The sequence below is a fragment of the Oreochromis aureus genome, linkage group 2 (assembly GCF_013358895.1).
Source record: "Oreochromis aureus strain Israel breed Guangdong linkage group 2, ZZ_aureus, whole genome shotgun sequence".
Classification (NCBI taxonomy): Eukaryota; Metazoa; Chordata; class Actinopteri; order Cichliformes; family Cichlidae; genus Oreochromis; species Oreochromis aureus.
Window position 1 is genome coordinate 17600391 of NC_052943.1, and position 6492 is coordinate 17606882.

Sequence of the window (6492 nt, forward strand, 5' to 3'; positions counted from 1 at the left end):
TCCACTGTGCTGCTCCCCAAAGGCCTTGCTTGAACACCATTATTATCCCTGCAAATTAGCCCAGTTAACCTGCCCCTGCTCCAGCTCACTCTTTGTTAACCCCTCATTTTTTGCCATGTCTGGACCATGGACCAAAGGATTTTAGAAGCTGTTCCCCCCCACACCCCACCCTCCATCGTCCCCAGCTACCCTTGTCCCAGCAGATCCTAACCCCTGTGAATATTAAACAGCACAGACTGCAGGAATGCCTCAGCTAAATTGGCAGCAGATGTTGTTGAGGGGATTTGGTTGTGAGGTGTTTTGTCTGCAAACTGAGCTGTAAAACATCGCAGACCTGACAGGTCCTCTGGTGAGCCTCTAAGGTGAAGCAGCGCAAAGGCAATATGGACCTTAAGTAGCTCTACTGAAGCTCACTGGTGGCTGAACACTCAACCATCCATCTAATGGTCACTTATGAACAAAGGTTTTCAGAAGTGAAGTTGAACAAAGAGGGAACTTTGTATTAGAATACATTAAAGATGAGGAAGATCTAAACTGTCCTCCCATTTTAAATCATTTGGATGACACTTCCAAGATTAAACTGGTGGATAACTTACTTAAACGTATAATATCATCTTAATTTGGTCCATGCTGTTGTCCTTTAGGTGACACCAAGAGGTTTTTGTCAAGATTTCTGTTCAAGATGTGGAAATTATTTCAACTTGCAATAAGATTACATTTTAATGTATGTTAAAATACACTTTTAAAACCTGCATGTGATCCAGGAATGGAAAATGTTGCTTACCTGCCGCTGATGTCAGGTTGAGAGGAAGCAGGCCTGAGATGTCTGGGTGTCGAGGGGGGAAAGATGAATGAATGGTGTGCAAAGAAAATGATTTCGTAGTTTGTTCCAAATTCTGAACCAGCCATTGCTTCAGGCTACCGCTGCTGACATAAACTGTGGCACATGTGATTTCTTACTCCCAGCACAAATTATAATAGTTTGGACTACTGGTGCTCTGGCTCCGTGTCGTCAGGGGCACTGGAAGAGAAATTGGTTTTGAGCCCAAAAGAAATAAACAGATTGTAACAAAAATAAATGTTTTTATAGGCTCTTTGCAAATCATGTAAATCCCAACACATCTTTATTAAGGACTGCTGTTTGAAAGGTGTTGATTGCAATGACAAAGTGGCATACTTATAGCGATAGCCATATTTTGTATTTTAGCTTTATAGAGCCTTTTAGCATCTTTCAGTTTGTTAGTTTGACATCAGTGTCTTTTAGCTTCTTGTTTTGATTTAGAACTGTATTGCTTTGCTTCAATCTCACTGTTATGAGCAGCTATTTTCAGGCAAAACGCTCTGAAAACCCACTTTATGCTACCAATTCATTAAATGGATGACAGACAAGTTAGCAACACACTAACTAGCACTAGTCCCAAAAAACTGATCCTGGTCATCTGGACGATGCGCTTTCGGTGGAAGAAACGTTTCGTCACTCATCCAAGTGACTTTTGCATCCAAGTTATATTTGCATGACGTAATGCAAATTGTCATGACCACTGATCAGTGACAATTTGCATATTAATGATCATGAAAACGGACCTCACAGCCCATTGTTTATTCAGTGCTTCTAGTTTCAGTCATTATGCAAATGTACTGTTTATAAGGTTGTGGAAACATGCAATCAGCTGAGACTGAAGAAGTCACTTGAATGAGTGGCGAGACATTTCTCCCACTGAAAAAACACAACGTTCAGACGAACAGAATCCACTTTGGGGGGATTTCCTTAGCTGCATAATTTAGCATGCCTTAAGATAACTAGCACGACCGTTTAGCAGATGAGGATACTGTGTTTCCAGGTATTTTTGTCTAGACAGTTCATCACTCACAAAGGCTCAGTAACAATGAAGTGAAAATAGGATAGCAACCTCCTTGTGACTATGGACGATCCATGATTGCCTGATGATTTCAAGTAGTTCCAGCCAACAAGTTTGCAACAAAGTTGCCCAGAAATTGAACATGCAGCACCCTCAACCTCTGGATAAATATTTGAGTACTAGTTTTAAACACTAGGCAACTGCAATTTACAAATAATCACCAACTACTTTACAAATGGATATAAATGGAGACAGGCTGCCAGGACTTTGTAATCATTCTATGTCAGACTGTGGCAATGAGAGAAATTTGTCTGCACGGTCTCTCTTTGACTCAAATTGACTCTCTTTGTTGTACTCAACTTCAAAGAGAGGAAGCAGAATATAGTAATTAATATGATTTTTTTGATTTTTTTTTTTTTTTTTGTATGTAGATGGCAACAGATTTGTGATTTTTGTCAATTTTTCACAGTTAATCATTGTGTTAACACAAAGAGATTGCAAGTAATTGCCAACTTAATCCCATTCAATCACAGACTGATAGTAGACTGAATCTAATTGCTGTCTTGATGCACCAAAGCCACTTTGAAAATGCTAACTGACTGCAAGTGATTGACCTTTCTTCAAACCAACAACTTCAAAAGGCAACAAAATGGGAATTTTGTCGCAAGAACTTTGGATGTCCTGTGGTCTCGATAACAGACAACCATTCTCACCTATGGCCAAATTAGAATAACCAGGTAACTTTACATGCATGTCTCTGGGAGAAGCCCATAGATGCACAGGGGGATCTTGAAAACTCCACACAGAAAGACCTCAGCCAGTAGAATTAAACCCAGGACCATTTTTCTTTGGGGGAACAGTACTAACCACCATGCTGCACAAAAGCAGGTCAGATGAACTTTAAATAAACACTTTAGTAGTAGACAACAGTATTTTTGTTAATCCAGTTCATTCATGTAGTGCATTAATGTGCACTCACTGCATACTGCTGTATGCTATCAACACAGAAATTCCAGGAAAATAATCAGTGCTAGTGTTAAAGCAGGTGGGAGGACTTATATCAGCAACTATGTCATACATACTTTTTTCCCCAACTGATAAGAAACCATTACAACCACGATGTAAGTTCCTATATTTAGGGTAAGTGCAGAGAGCAGCCCATTTACTGACACGGTCAAGCTTAACATGAGAACTAAATTCAAGGGTGGCCAACATCCTTGCAGGCCATCTGCCAAGAATCCAATATAGCAAATGGTTGGATCTGTGTAAGCCCTAAGCTGAAAATAAAGTCGCTGTGCCCTGTAGGCCAGGCTTTTATCCACTTCCATACAGCATGCCCTGTGAAGTTGATTAATTTGGGACAAAACAGAAGCTTTTATCAACTTTGACTGTGACTAACCCACTGCTTGGATTTTGAGGAAACTTTTAAAAAGCTACTTTCCTTTATCTCACGATCTCATGGCTCTCAAGTGTTAGCCAAGAAATCCAACGTATCAAAAATGACCATAGACAGCAAATCGAGATGAAGAGTCTCATGCTGGTGGTGTTTGCCACCTGCTTTGGGACAGAGGTGAGGGGAGCGTGGGGTAAATGTGGGGTCATGGCTGTCAGCAGCCTCTCAGTTATAAAGGCCAAGTGGGACTGCAGATATGAGGAGGGGAGAAACTGCAGCGATGACATGATGAGGGACACGAGGGTTACGCAGTCACCGTCTTCATTCAGCGCTGCACGGCTTATAAACTCTGTGACGAGCACGGTCTGTGTGTTTGTGTGCGCAAACATTCCTTTAAGCCGTTTTCTCTCAGGGCTCTGTCCTTGTGTTATGTGATGCTCCCACAGTGGAGGCCTGTCCGCGACCCCTATAAAAAGAGAAGGATGCCCACTTCCTTATACCCTGAGGCATGCCAGTCCGGCCTCATGGGAGAGGGGCCCCATAATTTATTATTTGTTCCCCTCTTGTTAAGGAAATACTTTCTCAATAGCTCTTTCTCCTTTGTTTATTTTTACTGTTCTTATTTTCTTCCTTGATCCAACCCTGTCTTCTCTTATTTATTTGCTTTCTAAACACCAGATTGGTTTGGTACATTCAAGCTGCCATGAAGAGACTTTAAAAAATTACTTTTGTCCTTAGTGAGGACAGTGTTTATTTATCTGACTGAACCTGAAGGGATATGAGTATTTTGGGAATACCTATGTGTAGGTGACAGCTGAGCTGAGCTGTACAAGCTGACCCTGGTTTCCATTACCTCAGGCCTTAATCAGATTCCTCTGCTGCGCATTGAAGATATGTCGACTGATACAGCGAGCTCGGGTGTCATAATTTATCAGCCGAGCTCTGCCACTCTTGATTTAAAGACATTCCTGCACCATGTGAACTTGATTCACACAGTCTATGTTGTGTATAATGATGTCTTTCACCAAAATCACACCAAAGTGACCAAATCTTCAGTTATTCCCAGCAGTGGCTTCTTTATTTGTTGGTGTTGCTCAGGTTTTTGCAGCTTTCTCAAACCCCCTCATCCAAAACAACCATCAAGGGAAGAAAAAGAAAAAGGCAAAGCCACTCGCTGACTGCTGATCCATGACTCAGCTTTGAAAGTCTCCACCTCCAAATCAAATTGTCCGACTTCAAGGAGGAGAGGTGCCTGCCCCGGGCCACGCGGTGTCACCGACCAGCTTTGAGGGGTTAATGCACATTTTTCTCAGTTGTCAGGGACGTGTGATGGGGGCGAAAGAATACAGAGGAGCACAGAGGTCACTGCTCTCCAAATATCAAGAGCCTTTGAAATACTTAATTGTGTTATAAAAGAAGCTGAAAATACCAACTTTCCAAAGGCAAACAACCTTTAAAAGCTCCAGTGGACCTTGTCAAGCATCTCGGTGGGTTTGCTGACCGACCCCAGGATGATGTTTATTTGTTGGTATTTGATCAGAGTTAGGTCATCATGAGTTGTGTTTATTTTTCTACCTATGGAGTATTTTCTTTATTTGTAGGTCATCCTTATGTTTTATTGTGGATGGTTTAACTTATTGTTCGTCTGAATTTACGCGTTTTAGTCTAAAAAACAAACAAAATGACGCTTAGGAGCAGCTGTTAGCATAATGGAGCATATCTATATTTACGAGTGCCATATTTTCCATTACAATACTTCATTTTGACTCAGTTTAAGTTAAAAGATTTCATTACTCCTCTCCTTGAATATTTTTACTTCTTGGGGGTTGGGGGTAGTGTTAAAACAACTATACACACCGGTGGCTATCAAAATCCCAGCACTTCCCACAATAGCCCATGTCATAAGTGCATACAGACCTGGGTTTTTAATGTGTTTTTCAGGTTCTGAATATATGCTATAAAGCTAGGGAACATGCATCAGGACCCTGGGAACACAGGATCTCTTGTCATGTTCCGATTATGTGCCACATAAATCTGGAGAACGTAGGACCCTGGGAACACAGGAATGACTCATGTTAACGATAGACTGCATAAACATCCATTGATTTTGAAGCCTTAGTGTTGAAGCTCTGTTAGTCAGAAGTGACTGTGTTTGGATGAAAGGGTGCAGTACCAGGTTATTAGCTAACGATAGCTAGCTTGGTTAGCAGGCAGCATAAACTATACAAGTATAACACAGTCGCAAATTATAGCAAATTAACTAAGAAAATGGTAAAACTAAAAGAACATGACAGACTAAAAGTCAAACAAAGTCTCCTTGGATGGTCTGTAACACAGAGAGAATGGCATATTATGTTAAATAACTCCATTAAAGAAAAGCATGGTGGAGAAGTCCAATTCAATTATGGTAATTAGTTGAGCTTTTTATCGAGGAACCACAACAACCAAACGTGTTTAATAAAAATTTTATGTAATTGTCAATGTTAGTGCTAATGTAGTGACTTTAAAAAGCAAACAAATGAAAATAAATAAATGCAAATAAAATACAAGTGCGAGTATTTTTCCTGTTTCTTAAGGACATGACTTTCAGATGATGTTCATCTGCTGTACATGTTTTTAGATGGTTATATCATTATTTTTAGTCCTGCCACTTTTTCTTTTGTTCTCCACTTATGCATTTTCCTCAAACTTTTTTAGCACACATTGCACAGTCTCTTGAGAGACTAATAGGTCAGTCTCTCAGCTAATAGGACTTTGGGAATACACATAAAAGTTGTCTTTTAGGTGTTTTCATGCTTAAATGACTTGTGAAGTAACTTAACAAATGAAAAAAACATTCCTTTAAATGTTTACAAATGATCAGGTACAACGACGGTACTAAAACTATGTGAAAAAGCAGCCAATGTCCAAAGCAAAATTTAAAATGACATGCAGAAAGCCTGGTGAACTACAGATCAAGAGCACTTTTATTAATTATCAAAAAGTCTGGCTCCTTGAAAGCAGGTGGCTCAAGACTTTTGCACAGTAGAGTTTTCTGTTTTTATATGATTAAATCAGGTGAAGCCTCAGTCACTGAGACCTAGAGATCAACCACTGGTCGCTAAGGAATACAACACCACCCACATAACAAATTAATTTGTTAATTCCGGTCATTTTGAACCAACTGGCCTCTAGGACTGTGTGAGTGGGGCTTACATTTAGATAATTTAGACTCACTAATAATGACGATAAATTTAAATC